This window comes from Acyrthosiphon pisum, chromosome A1, assembly GCF_005508785.2.
Source record: "Acyrthosiphon pisum isolate AL4f chromosome A1, pea_aphid_22Mar2018_4r6ur, whole genome shotgun sequence".
In the NCBI taxonomy this organism is placed as follows: Eukaryota; Metazoa; Arthropoda; class Insecta; order Hemiptera; family Aphididae; genus Acyrthosiphon; species Acyrthosiphon pisum.
This window is the reverse complement of record NC_042494.1, coordinates 5527309-5551442: the sequence shown is the minus strand read 5'-3', so window position 1 is coordinate 5551442 and position 24134 is coordinate 5527309. Positions and strand designations below refer to the sequence as shown.

The following is a 24134-nucleotide window of genomic DNA, read 5'->3' as shown; positions in this document are numbered from 1 at the left end:
CTAAGGGTATAAACACATCTACATTGTATAATAATCGTATAACAATAAAACTATTATGATCAGGGGATATTAATCTATGACACAACTGCAATTATTGCTATTTCAGAGCAGAGCACCTATATACGAAGTATTTTTGCAGAAATAATAACATTAGCATCATCTTTCAATTTTTCATGTTTCATTTCGTATCATATTGAAGATAATATAATTATAGTGCCTGATTTTGTATGTGGGCTATGTACTATGTGGTGATGTTAAAGTTTTAGACATGTACGCAAAGTTTACGGTTTTCCAGAATCAAACAGTAAAATAGTATCATTTTATCTATAATCCATTTATGAAAAATATTTCGAATTATTTGCTTAAGAATAATAATACATAAAGTCATAAGTATTATACCTATAATTTTCCAGGAACAAAATCGCCAGTATTAAATATAAGCTAAGATATCTAGTAAACTAAAACGGGTCTGACATTTTAATAAATTCATGATTGTAAATAATAATTATCAAGTTGATATAAATATAGGCCTATAGTGGATATAAATAGTACCATAGTCAAATTAGTCTATATTTTATTGTTAGTAGTGTAACAATGTACCTGTCTAAAATAATGTAAACCCACTATCATACATGCGTTTAACCTTAACTCTCCAGTATTCCATGCATCAATAATATCTACACTGTACCTACTAACGTCTGGACACTTATTTAATTTAAATCATTACAAACACATTTTTATATAATATTGTCGTTTGAGGTACCTACATTAATAGTATAAATATTGACACAGTTATATAAATCTGGTAATATGGTAGATTGTATTAGAGATATAGGTGCATGGATGCAATGGTGGGCAAGTTAATGAAAATAATTAACTGTGGAAAGTTAAGTTAATTCAATTAAATTACCTTCAGTTAAGTTAAAAGTTAAGATGGACAATAAAATTAACTTAACTCAGTTAAAAAAAAGTTAATTTTTTTTTTTTAAGTCATAATATTCATAATTCATCAATTGCCCTAGTATTTTGATTTGTATGGACATTTACCAAGACGCTTAGCACTGTGAAAACATAAAACTTAAAATTATTATTATATTTCACTGTTAGCAGAAACATATTAGTTAAGTATAGGTTAATTTATAAACTCTAAATTATACTAAACTTATTAGAGTCTAGAGAAGATATGAATTACCTATTAGTAGTAGTATACATTTTACTGTAAGTCTTCTATCCTAGTTAGACTTATTATATTTAGTACCATAATAGTCTATTATTAAAATAAAATCAATGAATAATGATAATAGTATAATACCTATCAAAAATTGTTTCCATATTTATTTCGATAATGTTATTTTCTAATCTCATACGTTTGCTTGTATTTATAACGAATACGGCAATATAAATTATAATTTATAAATATACTCAGGACGACTTTTTGTTTTGTCCATTGGAATTATTGGCGTATTTACCAGAAACCAGTAGGTATATGTTATTGATATAATGATTTCCATTTAAAAACTATGATATTTGGTTTTAAACCTGTTTTTAGGAATTCGGGAGTTAGATAAAACAAAAATCGAATTATTCAATACCGAGTAGATCATTCAATAATAGAATTCGTGAAAATAGCCAGTCCATACAATGGATAGTATACTAATTATTACTCTTTACTGTAGTACCTATATAATATAGATTATAATATAATTTGATTATTATGAATTGATGATAATATATTATTAGAAAAATAAATTACCAAAATCGAATGAATAAGTTTTGTCTCTTGGTTTCACACATGATAAAAAAAATGTAATTAACTTAACTGTACAATAATGATAATTAACTTTAAAAAGTTAAGTTAAGTTACAACATTTAACTGAATAAGTTAATAAGTTAAAAACCAAAAAAACTAACTAGTTAAGTTAAAAAGTTAAAAAAAAATTAACTTTTTAACTTAACTTTAACTTTTTAACAAGTTAATGCCCACCTTTGCATGAATGACTGATTGCGTAAGCAAGTCGCACGAACTTGGGTTAAAAATAAAACAATTAACAATATTTTCCACTTTCCCGTTATGCCAACTATAAACTTTAGTACGATATTCAACTCGTTTATTGAACTGGTCTGTAATGTAGCAAACTTTGACTAAAACAAATAGTGAATTATAGCACCTACTATATTATAGGTCATACAGATTATATTATTACAGAATTTGGATAAAATGTTGTTTTTACACGTCCTGCTAAATGTATTAATTACTTTTTACTAAAAAATAGTTTTATTACCCGACTATAATTTTTGCCAATAACATTTAAAAGTTATTATTTTTCTCTGTCGTAGTGCACCGCAGCTGCAGCTATATATATATATATATATATATGCACCACTGCAGGAGTTGGCCCGCGAAGGATTTTAATTTCGTTAAGTGCCACGTAAACGACCGACCGACGAGTTTATGGAATTTTCGCCAAAAGGGCATTTTTTGAGCCGACTATAATATTATAACGAGGTGTGGCGATGATTTAATTTCGCTTTCTGCGGCCACGTCGTCACGCGTGTTCGCGTGACAAAAGTTTTCACGCCGACAAACTTTACACCCACTCTTAGCGTAGTCGTACACGGACAAAGTTACACGGACCCGCGCACATGGGTGTTACAGCGGTGGTGGTAGGTATACCTACGATGAGTTGGTATATACTATTAAATTTGACATTAATGAAAACGGCGGACCGTTGTTTATTATTATTTATTATAATATTGTAGTACCTACCTATATATTTTTTCTCGCTCGTCGGAATATGAGCTTACCGCAGAGGCACCATAATGATTTACCTACCACTATACTTATATAGTAATATTATGTATATATATATACGTACAGGGTCGGAAAAGATATAAAAGATACTTTTACAATTATACACAACATACTAGCAAAACTAATCGATCAATAATTGTAGTAAAATATATAACCTTGTTTTAATGTCTTATCAGATATAATTATGCAAATGAAACATTATTAATACAACAAAGTATATTATGATCATTAAAAGTTTCATTTCATATAGATAGTTTACAACTACTGCACACATAGGTTACCTACCTTATTATCATGGAATACAAAATGTAATATTATAATTTTAATAAAAAGTTAATGTGGGCAATCGCCCAAATATTATTGTTTGTATTTTTAAAACTCTGATTCAAATATTATTTATATGCAAAAAATCTGGATTGGTGATTACCATTTTATAAAACTAATTGTTAAAACCTTTCAGGTAATCATACAAAAAAACATAGAAATATTTTTAAACTGAAAACGTATCTCGTATCTTTTCCAATCGGCGGATAAATTTATTATGCCAGTGAAAAAGTATCTATATGTATTATGTAACAAATCTAGATCAAAATATCCAAGTACAAAATATCGGTGGTTTCCCAGTTTATCGACACCCAGTTCACCAGCACCCAGTTTACCAAAACCCAATTCGCCAAGAATCAGTATTCACGTAATTTTAATAACATTTTTTATATACATTCATGAAAAATATCTGATATAATAAAAACAAGTATAATGTAATATAATAATAATATGATTATGTGGTTCATAATAGTTATAATATGTATGTTATTCGTTATGGGACCACGTTAACGTAATTACTATAGTCTTCAAGTTTACGCAGTAAAATATGACTGCAAACTAAAATCAAAATTTTTATTTTAATACCATATTGTACTTTTCAGTTATTTATTAATTTATATATAGGTGCCTAATACCTATATATAAAAATATATTGACCGATGTCCATTATCTTTTAATAGTAACTTCACGATAAGATAAGTTAAAAAATGTCGCTAGAATTATGTCAAGATGCATGTAGCCCATTATATCAGCGTTGTTGGCGAATTACAGATTTTTAGCAAAACCATTAAAAAGTTTTTTTTTTTTTTGGTTGGAAAACTTCATGTCAGCGAATTGGGTGTGAGTGAACTGGACATAACTAAAATATCCACGGAAAAGATGTTCAAACAAAAACACATTAATAATAGCTATAATATAATATAATTATAATTAACAATTGTTGAGCTATAAATATACCTAAGTATAACTTTTTGTTTACTGCCAAAACATCAAATATAAAAATATTCCAATCTTTCCAGACAATTTATATTCACATCATTACTAAAGTCCCCTGGTATGTCAGCAATCTCTCTATCCACTCTGACCTCAAAATCCCAACCATTCATATACTATAGCCGCCCACTATTATAAATCATTTCATAAAAACACATTCAATCATACAAATCCTCTGATCTCATACCTCTACTCTCTTACTCTTCCTGATAACCCACCCCACCGCCTTAAACGAAATTTACCTGGGACATCCTTACCATTTAAAAACAAATTTAAAAAAAAAACAACCTAGAATTATGAAGTAGGGTCATTGGACCCCCTTTCTATCACGCTGACCAGTCCTGTATACTTGTACCCCCCCTCCCAATATTACCTATTGTGTATATTCTTGTTTTCTAATAAAAAAAACTTTGTTGAAAGGTAAGAAAAAAATATAAATAAATATAAAATCATCAAAGCTCGCCAATCTCAGCTCATGAATTAACGCACGCATACACATTCACTAATATCAATACAATTGGTTTAATATTGATACTTATAATATTTAAGTACCTAAATCACAAACATCCAACAATTTGCACATTAATAGCAAAAATTCAGTTAGCATGACAAATTTGCACGGTGTGAAATACCATTAGACCACAGTACCACACCACAGATCAAAAAAAAGGTGGCAAGTGAGTGTCTCTCTACTGTGCAGTAGATTACAAGTGGGTAACTGTTATGGATTGTATTAAATTTTAATGCATTGATATAATATAATTTTATAAGAAAAACAATTCTGAGTAAAGACGGTCAGTCAGCCTATAATATTATTAAGTATGTTTGATGATATTATTGTGAATAAAGTAATTTAAATAAAATAACCTATTTACGCGGAACCTTCTCTTCTTATCTAGGAACTCTCAATCCTTAGATATAAAAATTGAAGATTTTATACATTTTTAACTACTGAATAATTCGTAAATTTTCCATTTGATAAATTTGTCAAAATTACAAGTTTAAATATATTTATAAAAAAAAAATTGTGCATATGTATTTTTAATATTTTTCAACTGTTATTGTAACAATTATATCTATAGCCTTGTATTACATTTTCACGCTTTTGGCCGGACAAATAACATTTTATTGATATTTATAGGAAAAAAAACTAAACAATTTAAATTTGAGATTGTCCGTTATTAGCTGAAAAAAGTAGAAAATAGTATGGAAAATCAAAATTTAAACATTTTGTTGTTTATGCAACTCAAATCTTCATGTATCTACAGGTATTAGTTTTGAAATACAACAAAATAAGAAAATCGTTATATGAGAAATCGAATGAATATCCAATGCTGTAAAAATATGAATGTTCATAAAAATGTAATTTGACTTTCTTGTAGACATTTTTTTTTTTTTTTGATAAAGGTATACAAAATTATAAAGAGTGTCGTAGTATTACATTTTTAAATCTTAAATTTTAGAATATAAATTTAAAAAAAACATAGTTCGATGAAAAATTCAAATGTCATCGCTCCGCTCAAAATCTAAAATTAAAAAATATTGATGGCAGTTGGGATATTCTGATTTATTTAAATGCCATTGATAATTGTATAAGAAAATATGTGTAAAGTATCTACGTGATTGTGCTATTTGTATTTTAACGTATTTTACATTATTGGATTGACTATAACGACATTTTAAATTGTTTATGGTTAGAAAAGATAACGCATTTCTAAATGTTGTAATTATTTTGTCTGATCACCATAATATTATTAAAGATAAAAGTCGTGTCTTCGATTAGACGCATCATTATATCCACGAGAATATGAGACACTTCCTCCACCCTGTATATACATTATATAATATTATAATGTGTGGTTCATATAACACAATATACGCCGTATGACACTATACGACTCACCATATATTGATTTTTCACACCGTCAATTGTCTTGTTATACTGCATTGTTCCGGCAGCGACGTTATAAATTATTATACATATTCAACGCGCATGGAATCGTCTAGTTAATTACTACGCCCACGTAAAAAGTTAAAATTAAAAGTTGGTAAAAGTTCGAACGGTTCGTCGACATAAATAATATCATATACCTCCATGGGCATGACATATTATTATATAGTAGCTGTGTGAAACGTACGTTTATTAATACGTCCTGATGATATTATTATTATTGTTGTTTTTGTTGTTGTTGTTATACGATAATATTATATGTAGCTTAACATCTTACTATGATATACGCTCGCGTAGAGTTAAATGTTTCAGTTTTCAAACAAATCTGGCTTAAAGAAATAAATACATCAGACATCGAGTAAATATGTATAAATGTGAATTGTGTGCTCTGAACAAGTTTAAAAATGTTCCGTGGCTATTGACAAAATAAATATACTATAATTATAATTTATAATATAGACTATAGAGCCATTTTTTTCACAAACCCATTTTACCAAGTATTTTATTATCAAAACAATTTTGTCATACATGTTAAACCTAGTGGTTATTTATAAAATGACGTTTTAGTCGAACCTCAAAAGATTTAATCAAAAAAAAAAAAAAAGAGTGAAAACAGTTTCAAACTGAACTTTATATTTTACTTGATACGGTAACAGAATAGTAGTTTGTGAACTTACTACACTTGCGAAAAAAATGTGTTAGATAGAACATCATATTGTTGTATGCATCTTATGTGTTGTGAGCATTTAGATTTTGAAGGTAAAATAATATAAGGCTACCGGATTCGGATTTTTGTTGGCTAACAAGTATTAGTCCTTTCTTCGATACATATACATCGAAAAGGGATTTTAGCCGTCCTTACACCACACCTCGATCAAACACATTTTGTTTATGCTGAAAAACATTCAGCTGAATCTTGGATTGTTGTTATAGAGCTTGAATCTCAAGATGTTTTTTTTCTTTTACATACATCATGTATATAAATTTACATGCAAGCCGGAATAGAAGAGTATCGTTATTTTTGAACCGTTTTCATTTCAAGCCCGTCGCACCAATGATAAATGGTCGAGGGAAATAAAGGTTATACCATAAAGGAGGTGGCGTATTGTTCCATAGGCAATATATGAGATAAAAAAAAAAGAATAAAAATCGGAAAAACCACAAGAAAAATAGTTGAAAAAAACTATAAGCCCCATTAGAATGCTAGTAAATGGTTGGCATTTTATTTTTAATTTAAATTCTGTGGAATTTTAACTCTTTGATCATTACTGCCACTTCCGTACCTATGCACGTTAATAAAGTGCAAAATGTTGTTCCAAAAAACCACCAAGGTCGTTTCATAAATTCATTTTTTCCTCTCTCATATATAATGGATTATTAATGACGTACTCTTGAATTTAACCCATTAATAACACTAGGTAAACAATCTAAAAGAAAAAAAAACAATAATATTTCAAGTGAACAAATTATATACGTGCTTGGTGAGTACTATGTTAATGAATTGATGTTAAGAAAATCTACCTATTGGCTATACAAAATCAAAAATTAAATTAAAAGTATACATTTATAAATAAATTTGAGTAAATAGAATACATATAAACTTAAAACTATTTACAAATTGTCTATATTATAATCATTGTGTTTTATGTTTTGTTGACACAACTTTCATCTAAACGTATACGATGGCTTTGCATTTTTATGGAAACTGTTTAATCAATATACAACATTTAATTTTATATTTCGTTAAAAAAATACGAAAACATAATATTATTGGCATGAAGATCTATTATGTGAGACACACCTTCAGATAAACGTTCAAGACACAAAAACCCTTACATCATTGTGCCTTGTGTGTGATACAATAAAAACCAAAACTTACTGTAAAATGATCGACTTCAATATTTTATGAAACTCTATTAATTATCAAGTCCATTAAATTAAAACATACATATTTAATATATATTATATATTAAAACTTGCTAAACATAGAACTCAAAATACATGTATAAAAAAAACAAACACAAACAAATTAAAAAGACAAAATAATAAGGTAGAGCTAGGCACCTTACAAAACACAATTTCACACCAAACACGCGATGTGTCTCGTTCTTCGTTACATTCAGAGTGGGATTATCATGACCGAGTTGATGATCGCAGAAAACTTTTAGACTTTGTGCTTTTTTTGTATCAAAAACTTATTCTAGACATTATATTACTTTGATACAATGAGTGTTGATATTTAATACGTCGCTGAGTTCTATATTATCGTCCACGAGACCACGAATGGTAGTAACACAACGTTTATAATGATTATTATTTTTAATATTAGGATTGTAGAGTACCAAATGACATATTACATAATATTAAAAGACTTTGATTTCTAAAAAAACATTACTCCACAACGCATTTTCTTCTCAGTCGCGTTAAGTAAGTCGTATGATTATCTCGTTAATCGATTGCAACCAACTAGTATCTACTACCAAAATTAATGTTATTCAAACATTTTAAAAATAAAATAACGATTATTAATTTTTAAATTATTAGATTTTCAGTTTTCTTAAAAAATTCCTATACAGAAACCATATAAAATGTGATGCGGTATTTTTTAAATTTTAAATATTCGGTACCTACTTTTACTATACAAAAACATAATATTAGTTTTCAACGAAAATAATATTATTTTTACTGTTGTAAATTTTCTGTTGTAAATAATAAATTAAAATTAATAAAACAGACTTCATGGTATTTTGGTACAAGTATTTACATTTTGTTAAAAATATATTTAAAAAGTATTTAAATACAATAATTCGAATACTTTACAAGACTGCACGTAGGTAGTAATATTGATTATGAAATAATATTAAAATAACTATAATAATACAATATATGTGATTTGTTGTGGGCAATAATTGGTTTAAGCATATACTTTTCTAGGACACCATATGAGAGACTCGGTAGGGCCAAGTATTCTTTTTTCGATGGATAAAATAAAATAAATAAATATACTACAATATCTTTAAAGATATACATGCTGTATCCGCTCAGAATCATTATTCGCATACAATAATTTACCATATTAAATCATAATTTAACACATACGTTATAGTAGCCTACTAATTGATGATAATATTGTACAATCGATACTTACTTCTATGTATACAACAGAGTGACTTCCTTGATTTTTTTTTGCTGCAAGATATAGAAGGTATATTATTTGAGTTATTTACCATTTTAAACATTGATTTTGAATATTAAAATTAAAAACTTCTTTAGTTTTAAAATATATTGATATCTTATTTAAATTTAAGGAGAATATCCAAATATACGAATGAATAATTCATAAATAAAGATGAATAAAAAAAAATTGCAGTCGGAAACTAATGATATTGGACCAATTTCAAATATATGATTATAAAAAATAAAAACGTAAATAATCAATAACATTGTAATAACATCTAATAATGTAAAATATATTTGAAATTTAACCATGGTTTGATCAAACAAAATAATAAATACATTTTTTTTAATGCATCCCACAAGAAGTGATAAGCTTTTTAATTATGGATATAAAATTATTAATATTCATGATTGACGTTATAGTATTATAAAATTGCTTATAAATGTCATCAGAAAATCTTAAGAACATTATTAGTATTACGAAGTGAAAGAATACATAAATATAATAATCTTTATAATAGGCTGAGCAATAATGTAAAATGCAAAATGCATTATAATTAATTATATTTTACATATTTTTCAGGAGAGATTTTATGTTATTATTGAGGTATAAATGTCACAAAATGTATTATAAATAGATAAAAATTTGTTTAGTTAAATTATGTTGACAAAAGTGTTCAAATGTTTTTTGTTGTGACTACTAAAATATGGTTTTTAAATTTTGAGTTGAATCAAAACATTATATTTCCAACCAATAGTACATTTTGCTTTAATGAATTCACACGGTAAAATTTGACTAAAATCTTAACAAACAATTTTGTATTTTTATTAATTAAGTATTATTATAAATATATTTTAAAGTAAAGACATTTATATTTTTGTGTTAAAATATTGTTTTTATATTGTAGATTTTTTTGTTTCAGTATGAACTACATAATATTATGAGGTACCTTGTATTACATTTTCAAGTTATTTTACTAGAATTTATTCTACATTTTTAAAATATAATAAATGCAGAAGGTATTTTTGCAAAATATTAATTCAACCTACCATGTTATTAATAGTGATATAATAACAATATAAATATATCACAAAAATATATACCAGCTGTAATATAAGCTGATAAACCGTCTTCGCTCACTGCTCAGAATCGATTTTCATATGCAATAATTCATCATTGAATTGAAATGTAATCCATACATTGCAATGACTTACTCAATGACGACTGACAAAGTACACTCAACACCTATAGCATAGCAGTTACTTACTTTCCCCTATTTTTTGTTGGTATTTTATTAATTTACTGGGTACAATACATTAACATTTATCTAATAGTCTTACATAAAATAAGATAAGGAGATTACAAACTATCTTGAATACAATATTTTATTATTTTCTATTCTACGATTTTTATGTAGATTTTTTTAAACTTATTAGTTATAAGATGTAAAAAAATAAAATACAATTTTATGAATAAATTACGGTACGTAAAACAGTACACTTTCGCGTAATAGATTTGAAATATTATTTAACTTGTGCCCAATTATAATTATTTTTCAATTTAGATATTAGATTTATAACTTGAGAAATGTTAAATTTATTTACGTTTCTGATAAAAATAAATTAAAAATAATTAATCATAATAATAATAATAATTATAATAATGAACAACTCGTATTCATTTCTAAAGGGTATTTAATATTTAAATAAATAACGTATTGTTACATACGTAACATTCAACTAATTAATATATATTTGTTACACTTAAAAAAAACAATGAAACATAAAATATATTTGGAGGTACTTGTACAATTAAGTGGAAAATAGAATCCATGTGTAAGTTTTAAGACATCTTTTTAACATTAATTAAATAATTTCCAAAAATGTTTGTTAACTTAATTAAGAAACATGTAAATATATTTACAGTTTTGGTAACATAACCAGTAAACTGCTCTTCCTGAAACATTTGAGATTTAAAATGATTAAACTAAGTATGTATCTACCTATTTATACATAGTTTCAATTATTTAGTTTTGTTCAGCATTATTATAATATGTTCGTTCAAATTCTTTTATAAATAAAAAAATATGTTCATAATAGTGAAATCGTATTATACCTAGTTAAATGTAAGAATTTACATTACCTAATCGAAGTTTAATAGGTAACTATTTGAAAATTATTCGTGTTGAATAAACGTTAAATAAAAATATGCTACCTATCTATTATTATTTATACTAAAATTATATTTAATTAAACTTACATAATATTGTAAATGGTTTTTATAATTGTTTTTTCGAATTTATGAAAGTAAATGTATTATTCTATAAATAAAATAATACTATCTTAACTCATGGTAGTTTTATGCGTATTTAAATTCTCAATTGTCATTGTTCACCCAGAAAATTGTATAATTTATTAATAAGTTATTAATTTGTATTACTTATTTTTTTGTGGCTGGATAATTTGGAACAGTTTATATTTTCAAATACTTCTGTGTGATAATTAAATAGTTGTAAATTAATAATAGTTGATTCGGAATCCAACTAAGCAGATTTTGCGTGATCGTTGGAACACAAATTGTTCATCATAAAATTATTTAAAAATTGAAAAATAATTATTCATGTATAGTATCGATAATTATTCCAACGGATAAATATAACAGGTCTTATAGTTATTTTTTTTTTTTTTTGTAGATTTTCAACACATTTTGGCTAATAAAAATAATAAATTGAAGGGGGTCAGTGCAAGAACCAGCAGCTCCATATTTTTATCAATTGTTCAGGATAACAAAATAAATTTCGTTATCTCATTTACCACTATCGGCGGAAAATAATAAATGTTGTAATTTCTTTGGGAATAATAAATTGATTTCCTGATTATGATACCTAAATATATAGGTATTTCTTCCATGAATGATGTTCTATGAAAAACTGATTTTTGATAAAAACAGAGCTGTCTGGTTCTTGCACGGACCCCTTCCTATAGAATTCACGAAAAGCACTAAGAAAGTGATCAAAGCACATTAAAAATCATGAGCATGACGCATTTTGTTCAGAAATGCTAGATTGAAGTTGAACAACTGAGTACAATACATTTGTAAGTGGTCAACTTTGAAATATATTTTTTTATTATATAAAAGTAGTTTTAAATAATATGTACTGATTAACATTGCATAAGTTTTATTGGTTGTTGTCTATTTTCTTACAATATAAATATAATATAACGATTTTTAGATTTCAATCCCTTCAAATGTACCAATGAGATTCCCGTAAAATATCCCAAGGTTCATAAACCACAGAATATCAAACGACCCTAACTTTTTTTTCACGTATAATATAGGAGGTCTTAAGACGTTGTGAAATGGTTATTGACATAAATCCCTCTTATACACTTTATTCGATTTACCATGAGTGGCTAGTAAAACACGGAATAGTAAGTTATCCGGTTAACTTGGTTCAAATAGGATTGTATAAAAAATAAATATATATAAGGCACTTCTGCCAATAAGTCAAAAAAATAAGTAAAATAGGATAAATGACACGCGAGGAATCAAAAAATTAAAATAAAATAAATTGTTTATCATAGAAGATGCATGGACGCAAATATGTATTTAATACCTAACGAAAAGTAACAATTTAGTTAACATTGCTTAAGGTCTATAGTGTTAAAGATAACATACCTATGGGAGTCTCAAAATTTGAAATTCTATATTATTTTACTTTTTTTGTACATTTTAGATTTTCAATCAATTTAGGTTAAATAAAATAAAAATATATAAGTTATAATTTATTATATCCGTTCAACCGTACAACCATATGCTGATAGTTCATTTGAAATAATAAAAAAAGGTTTATAATTTATTTCATATTTATCAAAAATAAAAATAATAATAAACCCATTATTTTATGAACCAACATTGACGACATTCGAAGAATTGAAAATATTTGCCATGATTTAAGTTTTCTTTAATTTTAAACTAAAATATTACTATTGACATCGAGAATGAAAAACTAATATTTATCTTAGTACCAACTGAAATCATGGAAATAAACTTAAAATGTGATACAGTGACCGGGTATTGGACACATGACTTTTATATTATATTAATTCACTATTAAAAATTCCAATAACATATTTAGAATCCTAAATCATTCGTTGTGTATAATTTAGAAAAAAAGAACTACAAAAGAATTCGGTATATCTTATATACATATTAATATATTATACTGCTATAAATAATGTTGCATATATTATTAATTGATAATTCCTCCTCTTCAGAACCAAAATGTGAAAATATAAATTAAAAAAGAATAACAGTCAACATATATTTAAAAATAATATTCATACAGTTAAAATATTGCTTAATCAGTAATGAATCTAATATATATGTATATATTGATTTAATTGTATGATACACATAAAACCTATTTTAAGTAATATAATCAATCTTTATTCGTGTAATCTTATATGTTACATATTGTATATAGCACACTTTTTAACAATTTCTATAAATATCAAAAATCTTAAAGTCAACATTTTTTCATTTTTTTAAGTTGTTTAACATATTACAGTGATTTATTGATCAGTAAATCAGCTTTGCTCAGAATTAAAGTTTTGTACGCTATATTTAAAATTTAAAATGATAACACAAGCCTTTCTCTATACGTACAAATAATACATAGATTGGTATTCTACTTATACTTGTTATATTTACATGAACTTCACATATAATAAATATTAAAATAGAATGTCAAAAACAACTTTTTAAAATATTTTTTTTAAGTTAAAGAGAAAAAAATATATTTTATATTTCTCTATAGTTAATTATTGAAATTCATCGAATACAAATAGTAGGTAGGTACTAATAATAAGTAATATTCCAATATGATACAGCTCAGGAATTGTAAACACAATAAAATATTAAATGTTGTTGCTTATACATTACAATATAATGCCTATAAATAATATATTAGTTTAAAAATGTTTGAGCTATAATATCCACAGAGAACAGTGAAAGTTTAGTAAATACAAAATATATAGATAAATAAATATATAAATAAGTGTTTATGGAGGAGGGGGCATATCCGGAAATAACTAGTTAACGCAAATGTACAAAATACATAATTTATTTTATATTTTCTTGTATTTTCTTTTACAATATAAATTGTAATAATTTTTAAAATATTACAGAACATGTTTCTCATTACTGGCGATTGTTTAATTAATAATATTTTATTATTACACTTTTACTTATATGCTTTTTTATATCATGTAATGCGTTCTATAATTTAGAAATTAGTTCAATTGGTTAGAAAGAAACGCAAGTGATCATTTATTTATGATGTCAAAAATAGTTATTTATCAATTTTATCATTTTAGTGGTATGTAAAATTGACCAATAAACGCGTTATGTTCAAAATGTGTAGTAGGTGGGTACTTACGCTATGGTCCACTTAGGATTTCAATAATACAAATTCAGAATAATAACAATATATTTATGAGAACAAAGCGATATAAATAGCAACTAAAAATTGTTATTCCTATTTTGTTGAATATATAGTTAATATTATTGATTAAAATTGGATTTATCTTTCATCGATATGCACTATATACCTATAAACATAGGCGCAAATAGCGTTTGGGATTTGGGGGCTAAAGCCTTATTTTGATAATATTGAATAAGCTTAAGACAAAATGTAGGAAATGTTTGGGGGGCTATGGACATTTTTGGGAAGGCTTAGCCCCTAAAGCCCCCCCTATTTGCGCCCATGCCTATAAAAGTTATCAAACTGTATTTTATTAATCAGCAAAATCGCGTAAATTAAATATTGCTAATATGACTGTTAATTTAGTTAAATATCGATATATGTAGGTACTATTTTAATTTATTTTATTTTTGTAATAATTTGATCACGGGGAATAAATTATTATATTCATCGTCATAATGTTTAGTATTTAAAGTAACAACACGATTTCCGACTAACTTAAATGTATATTTTATATCACACAACAAATAGGAATACCCACTAATTTATATCGTAATTTATCTTAAATTGTAAAATCAACTTTATTTAGTATACAATATACATCTCAAAAAACGTATAATATTTTATTTTAAAACCGTTTGTTTAAATATGTTAAGTGAGTGATTATATTAAAACATTGTTTATCGAGAACCACATGATTTATTTATTGCAACATACAATTTTCAATATAATTATGTTATTTATTATTATCGGTTATTTGACTATTCGTCATAAATAAACATATATTTGACGCAATAAGTTTTTTATTACAATATTAGATCAACAACATTTATTTATTTGGTTTTTTTTTTAAGTATTTGCCAGAATGCTCGTTTATAATAATATATGTATATTTTCTCTCCAATATTTCACCTCGAAGTTTAAACGCACAAACCGTAAAATATATTTATATTGAACTCGTTATTTGTACCACCAAACCAATAAATCATACATCAAAAATGTGTTGTCTATTCGCTTGTAGTGGTATTATGTGGTAGTATTATGTGCATATAAAATATTGTGCTATTCCTTTTGTCAAAATTATTGCATGAAAAATTCAACTAAAGTTCAATTGCTTACTCGTGATTCTCGATACTTGAGCACAACGATGCATGACATGAAATTTGACTCGTACATCGTGGCCAAACGACGGTGGTTTATCGAGACAGAATGCACATTTTAAATGGTAAAATATTCGAAGTATATACTTTAGAATAACTGTTTTCTCGCTTAGTCGAGATTCAAAAATGTGAATTCTTACGTATAATTTACTACGTATATTATATTTTAATATGAATATTTTAAGAGTTTGTTGTGGTCGCATTTGGTACAACTTAATATGTTTTGAATAACGCTAACAAATAACTACAGAACGCTGTAATATATCTTGTAAACCTATTCAAACATAAAGTATAATATAAAAAATCGTGTAGAATCATATGGGATAAATATATCATGTTATCGAGGCTTAAGCAGGTACCTAGTACCTACGGGTGCTCTGGTATCCATTATAGAGTGTTTAAAGGTATATCATACGTTATGAAGTTACTTTAACCTATTAAACTTATCAATCGATCAAAAAATCATTAATTAATGACTGTGCTTAGTGAACTTTGCATTTTATGTATTCTACATTTATACGATATTAAGTAATATAGTATATTATAACACTTATTGTTATAATAATATAAATTAAGACATCGTTACCTACGACATTTTATTATACATTACACAGGTATATGGCGACTGTTTGACTTTCATTACAAAAAAAGATCAATTGTAATTGATTTAAAACTGCAAATGTAAATTAATAACTATATAAAACTATTTCGATTTTCACATTAAATAGTTTAATATTCAAATAAATAATAATGGCTTATTTAATGATTATAAATATTATGTAGTATACCAATATGCATGTTATTAATAAATCATTAATGGTAAACTTACGTATTAATTATCTATTACTACAATATTATATTTAAAATGAGAAACGTATTATGAAATAATTAAATAAAGATATTTGGTTTTAATATAGTTGACGGTGAAAGAATAATGTTTAATTAAACATTATGATATGCCCATTACCATATGTGGAACCATTAAAGTGGCCTTAGTTTTCGAAAAATAATAAAACTTCCAGTATGACGAAATTATCCGAATTTTGAGAAGAAAACTAGTATTTTTTATTTTTAAATACGAATAAAACTCTTTTGACCTTTTAATATTAGGTAAATATTAGAGGAAATATATTTATAAAAACATGACACTTAATCAATTTTTATATTGTCTCTAAATCAGAATAAATTAACTAAACATAATTTTGTTAGTACTAAATACTCTGAAGAGTTTGTTTAGGAGATAAATTGTTTTAACATAGAGATATGCAGTGCATGATTATCGATAATCATAATATTCTGCAGACATTTGTAAATCTAAAATTTAAAAATAAACTTATGCCATTGCATTAGATTGGTTTAGATTTTAGAATAAATTATTATTTTTATTATGAAAAAAAATTTATATTTTATATATTAAATAATATTTTATTATAGAAAAAAAATAATGGTTATAGTTTATGAATAAATTATAATATTATGTTTTTTACGTAGTTTCTAGCTCGTTGTTTTCGGATTTAAAGTTTAATTTAATTTTATAATGTGGGACCTATATTATAATAGAAAAAATTTAAATAATACGTGTGTACTGTTCACGTTTATAATTTTCTACTGTATAAAAATTATATTATTAGGTAAATAGAATCACTTCCCATCAAGCATTAACTTACAAAAGATTAAAGAAGACCTTTTTAAAATATAAAAATCGAAAACAAAAACATTAGGTATAACAAAAACTTCTAACATCAAAATAAGTTTTAATTGAACAACAATATTTTATTCATGCGTACAAAAATACATAATATTTACGTGTAAAAGTTAATAATTTTAGTAGGTACCTGCTGTTATATATTACATGTATAAAACAATTTTTAATTATTAAAACCTCTGAAATGAAGACATTAAAAATAATAATAATTTAGAAATAACTGGTTATAAAAATAAATATGTTCAAAATGTAATAGTTATGAAAATATAAAATGTTAACAAAATTCGTAAAAAAGAATATATATATACTTCCAATAAATAAAAATAATTGTATAAGTACCTATTACATTTAAAAAAAAATATATCAATTAAAAACTTAAAATGAAATCCCCTGGTGTATGGTATCTTAGGAATTCATACGGGAATATAATATCTGTATAAATGTATAATATTAAATAATATATTTTAATGTCTTATCATTAGTAACAATTAACTTAATTACTTAAATTATAATAAATTAATAATACATGTGAATATATATTTATATGTAAAAATAATATGTAATGACCATTAAAATTTTGGATAGCATAATACAAATTGAATTTAATCTTTCCTACTCTTATTCCATTATATTTATGATAAAATACTGAAATGTATAAAATCATAATTTAAATAACAAAATTAACATCAAAATATTAAATATCATTAAACGTAGATGAAATGTATTTGAAAAGAGAGTTAGACAACAATTTGGCAATAACATTTAGTACACGATTCTATTACACGATACGTTAAATTTTCAACCTAATATTAGAGAAAACATTTTACTCAATACCCAAAAGTTATATTATGTCAGATGATCCGATTTGTATGTACTAGTTTGGGTATAGGGTTTTAGACATTTTCTAAATATTGCAATTTATGTGTGCGCATAACGGTAATACTATGACGTACAAATTATCAGTCCAGTGAAAACTAATCTCACGTCCATTCCAAAAAAAAAAAATGATTCATCGTTAAAACTATATTCCGCTGCACAGTTTATACTGGTATGATGTGAACATAATGAAAAATAATGAACACTAACAAAACCCGTTCAACGGTCGGTATTAATATAATGTTGGATTGAAGGCATTGTAATTTAAGAACAATTTAAGTTAATACATTTATAGCATAATATGCTTCACATGATTTTTACTTAATTTGAGTTTCAATAAGGTAAAATATAAGTTGAATGTACATTAGAATTTTTTTTTTTTTTTTAAGGAGTGTATATCAGTATTATACAATAAATATATTTGTCTTTCATTTTTTTTCGTCCAATTTAGAGGAGAGGAAAGTTGAGATTATTAATGTCGTTTACCATCAGCGACATGTTGGTAGTTCTCAAAGTTATTTTCGTTGCCATTTTACTCTGTGCACTACAAAGCTCCTATTAATAATTGTTATGGGAGGAACAGTTTTATCTGGCATTGTTCAACTAAAACATAAATTACCGACCCGAATGAAGTTTAAATAGATAACAGAGCAATCAGCAACACGCGACCACGCATGTTGACCGTTAAAACTGGACTGAATTTTAATGGCGAATTAAATAAAATATTATAACTTATAATTATACAAAAATATACATTTAATGAAAAATTAACTACCCTTTAGTGGTTAGGTTATATTTAAGTTTTAAGTAACCTTGAATCTTTACCGTATGTACATAATATTATTATAACTCCATAAAATTGTTTAATTACACAATATATGAAAAACATGTTTAAATGTATTTCGAATAACTACACATAATGGTCATTCAACAGTCAACTTACATATACCTAATATAATATAATATATATGCATGTATTAACTATAATGTATATGTATATATATATATTTTTTTTAATTGAATAATTTGAGTTTAAGACTTAAATGTTAAGAACAATTTTGAAGTTAATTTTATTTACTCTAGTACTTTACAGTAATTTTTGAAAAAATTTAAATATCTTGGTTAGTCAACACACATTTATTTTATACATTTTTAATCGGTTTTTATTTAAGTTGTTTCATTATGGCCCGTAATGCTTTACTGGCACGTAAAACTTTTCGTTCAAAGCTAAACAGAAAAAAGTAACAGCAATGAATTACTTTTTTTACCTTTAACCGTTTTTAATATGCACAAATCTATTCATGTGTAAAACTAATCGATCAGAGATTATATTATGTTTATTGTACTTTGAGCTCGTAAATATATGCATGGATGTCTGTTATGGTCCAATAAAATTTTCAAGCTCAGAAAGAAAACCCTTATACCGGTGTTTTTAAAATAAATAATTTTAAAACATCGTTATCAACTGTTAATATGACGAGTATAACGTATATAATTGCTTGAAAACTTCCATTGTACTTTTCGATTCTGAGTGAAGCGATCAATATAGTATATTGATTTTACGATTATGTGTTTTTTGTGTATCTTTCTCCAATATCTTTTGGAGCAATAAAAATTCTTCAACTTTCAACTTTATCCTCTCATATTTCGATACAAATTTTGATACAGTAAGATCTACTTTTGAGGGGAAAAAGTAAAAATGGGTTAGTAGTAGGTAGCTCAGCTGTATAGTTGTAGGAGTTGAGAGAACCTGTAGCAGGTCATTGATTAGGCGCAGTATTTGATGTGTTAAATTGGGATTCAATCATAATAATAATTGAAAACGATGGAAATCGATTCTTAGTGAAGATGATCTAACTTTTTGTGTAGTTAAAGTTACCAAAGTATTAATTTAATAATAATATTGAAATTTTAACCGATTTTCGTAATAGATTCTTAGTGGAGCTACAAATGATACGATTTTACAATGATGTGCGTTTTTATTTTTTAATTGATATTATATTTGTGTCAAAGACAAATTTTCTAGTAGAAAAATACTCCAAATATCAACTGTGATAGAGGTTTTTTGTAGCAAGGCTATACCTTTGGGAGGTCAAAATAATTGATAATTTTCGGTATTTTAAAATAATCATGAAATTAAAAAAAAAAAATCGGGTAAGTGAGTGTCACTCTGCTATACAATAGGTTACAATTGTATGACTGTAATGGATGGTGTTAAATTCGAATTCGATGATATAATATAATTGTATACGAATATCGAATATGGATTCTGAGCGGAGACGGTTTATCAGCCTTTAATATTTGTTTATCATCATATTAATAATTCAACTTAACCAGGTACTTACTGTATTAATAATAACAATATAAATATAAAATAAAATTCCCAAGGCTGAAAAACCATCTCCACTCAGAGTCGATATTGTATATATATATAATAATATACTTTAGAAGTTGTATGTCCCTACGAATAATATTTTTAAAATATAACACAAACCTAAAGTCATTCTTCTTCGCTTGAATATCTAATTTCGTCGATATTTGACATAAAATAACTATAAAAAAAAACTGTGTTTTATACTTTTTTTAGATTTTATGGTGGTTAAAGAATAACTCAACAACCTACTAACGTTAAATCTTGATTTAAATTTTCAATCCTTAGCTAAAAAGTGGAACCTTTTATAAATGTTTAAAAAGAAAATCATTTTTCAATTTTCATCTTAATAAATTTTGTCGAAATTCAAACTTGATATTTATATTAAAAAAAAAGTGTTTGCATATATTTTTTTGATATTTTTTCATTGCTATTGTAACAATATATCGAGAGCATTGTATTAAATGTTTGCGCTTTTGGATCCAACGAATAAAATTGTATTAATATTTGCAGAAAAAAACTATAAAAATTGGCAACTGAAAACGTCCGTAAACAGGTCAAAACAAATCAAAATAGGTATTTTGAAAATTGTATGGTGTAAAGAAAATGCTAATATAAAAATTCAGTAAAAATGTATTTACATGTATCATGTATCTACTGTAATTTGTTTTAGAGTTACACCAAAAACCAATTAAAATGCGTGAAAGATTTGGTTTTCCCGGCATTTTTGTTAACTACTGAAACATTTTTACTTTTGACTCCAAAATTATCAACTAAATTCACTTCACTATCAGAAAAGATGCTGTTGAAGAATATCTAAGCATTTTTTCCCAAAATGTGATGACAGACACAAATAAAAACTCTTTTTCGGAATATTTTCGGACTGGAAAAGTTCTCCAAATGTTCCAAGTATAAATTGATTGGAAATGAAGTTTGTATGTAATATTTTATACTTCGAACTTTGAACTTTGAGTAGATTTACCTCGTTAATTTACCTAAGTTTAAAGTATAGTACAATGAAATTAAGAAGTTTAGCAATCTTATCATCACTTTCTATAACTATTTTTAGTTCATGAAGTTAAAATCATTATTTTACATTTTATATTATAAGATAATTGCAACACACTCAAGAGCTGGGCACACTTATTCTCGTATTAGAACTTTTTAGTAGTAAGCAAATTTTCAAATACTAGCTATTGTTCGATTTACCTATACTATTTTAATTCATAATATTCAAATTTACCAACTGTTTATGTTTAGGATTCTTATGATCTTATGATTTTGATGATTTTCAGTATTTCTCTACTCACACAATGAACATATTATTCAGAAATGCTAAAGAGCACATAATATTATGATGCTTTTAACATTATATAGATATGCATATTTCATTTAATTTTTACTGTAGTTTAGGTAAATTTGTATTCAAGAGGTGTATTTATGAAGTTCAACATTTTTATTTAAAAAAATAAAAGAACAAGAGTATTTTGTGGTAAAATTATTAATTATATAGAAAGTTAGTAATTGGCTTACTGAATATTAACTAATGCAATACTTAATTTTGTAATATAACTATACATTTATTGTTATTCGATATGGGTTTTATCTTTAAATTTGTTTCAAACAAACTTTGATTGAAATAGATAATATTCCACATAACTACATAAGACATAACTGATTAAATCAAAATAAGTACCAGTATAGAGTAAATTTAAATTTTAGGGTTTAAAACTATATAGTTTATGAAAAAAGACCATAATATAATGTATCAATAATATTTTAAAGTAGAACACTTTTGTTAACAGATTTCAATCAAACGTTTACGAATAGTTAATAGAAGTATATAGGCAAAAAGTCGTTCATTAGGTCCAAAGTATCTATATTGCATTTCCTTGAATTGAGTTCTTGTAAATTTTTTTAAAATAAACATTCATTTTGTGGGAAAATTGTTTGTAAGAATTTACATTTTTATTTTCAGATAGTAGGTACAATTAATATAGAATTTTATAACTGCAGTACTTAATAGGAACAATAATTTAATAATTTTGTATTCTTTATATTTTGTTCATTATTTTTTTTTTATATTTAGCAAACCAAAACAAAAACTTTTTTATAATTCTTATTATACTTATTAAAATTTCACAGCAAATCCGATTTTTATTTTAAAAGTTGAAACCACATCCATTTATGACAAAAGTGAATTTGAGATTATAATTGAATTGTATGAATATGAAGTTACAGTATAATAAATTGTCCATTTGAAATACCTCACCACTTGAAAACTTGTTTTTTTTTTTAAAGTTCACAGTAATTTCATATTATTAAGCAACAATGCGATACAAGTAAATTAACAACCCAGCAAAAAAGTTGAATTTGAACAACAATAAAAAAAAAATGAATATGTTTTACGGATTAGACTTATGAACGTTAGTGTGATGTCAATAACCATAATCCATTACAAATATAATTCAAAGAATTAATTCTGTTACATTTTTTTGTGTTACTTATAAAAAATTGCTTACTTACTTATCTTTAGAACTTCTGCGATTGATTCCTGGAAAATAATATAGAATAGTCCCTATAATAAAGAACAGCACGAATATTATACACAGAAACCATACTACTATATTTTATTTAAATTACATGCAGATTGAAATAATCTGATGATATTTTGTAAGCTCGAGCAGTCGAAATAAGCTGTAAAAATCCATTGAAAAATAATTGTTATTCAAAGCACAATGAATGTATTTTAATACATTTAAAAATAGGAATTAGTACACCATTTATTTTATATAATATACTGGTTTAAACTTTTAACTATATAATATGTACATGTGTATATCCTGCAAAAACATACAATCTTTTATAACAAACGTACAATATTTATGAAATGTGTTAAATTTAATTTTTAATATTAAAAATGAACATATTATAATATTACCAATATTACTCTTCTAAAAATGTACGTTCGTGAATATCGTGTAAACCAATTAAATAGTAATACATACATTTTGTGACAACACAATAGCTTATTGTGAATAATTTAAAATGTATATGATCATTGATATCATATTGCACATTGCATGTGATATGAAAAAATATATTATACATGTAAATGTATTCCAATTTTTCTTTTTCTGGTAAAAAAAAAACAAATGTTATACTATTTAACGGGTTTTATTTCGATTTATATAATACATATATGTATATATATATTTTTTTAATGAACAATTCATATAAAAAGGATATCTGTGATCTTTTTAATGCAATTTATTTATT

General features: G+C 25.3%; 1 protein-coding gene across 1 annotated transcript in view; it reads left to right on the top strand.

The window, feature by feature from the left end:
* Positions 1–24134, top strand: part of LOC100166138 (zwei Ig domain protein zig-8) — a 238148-nt gene that overhangs the window by 29615 nt on the left and 184399 nt on the right. The gene's annotated exons all lie outside the window — the stretch shown is intronic.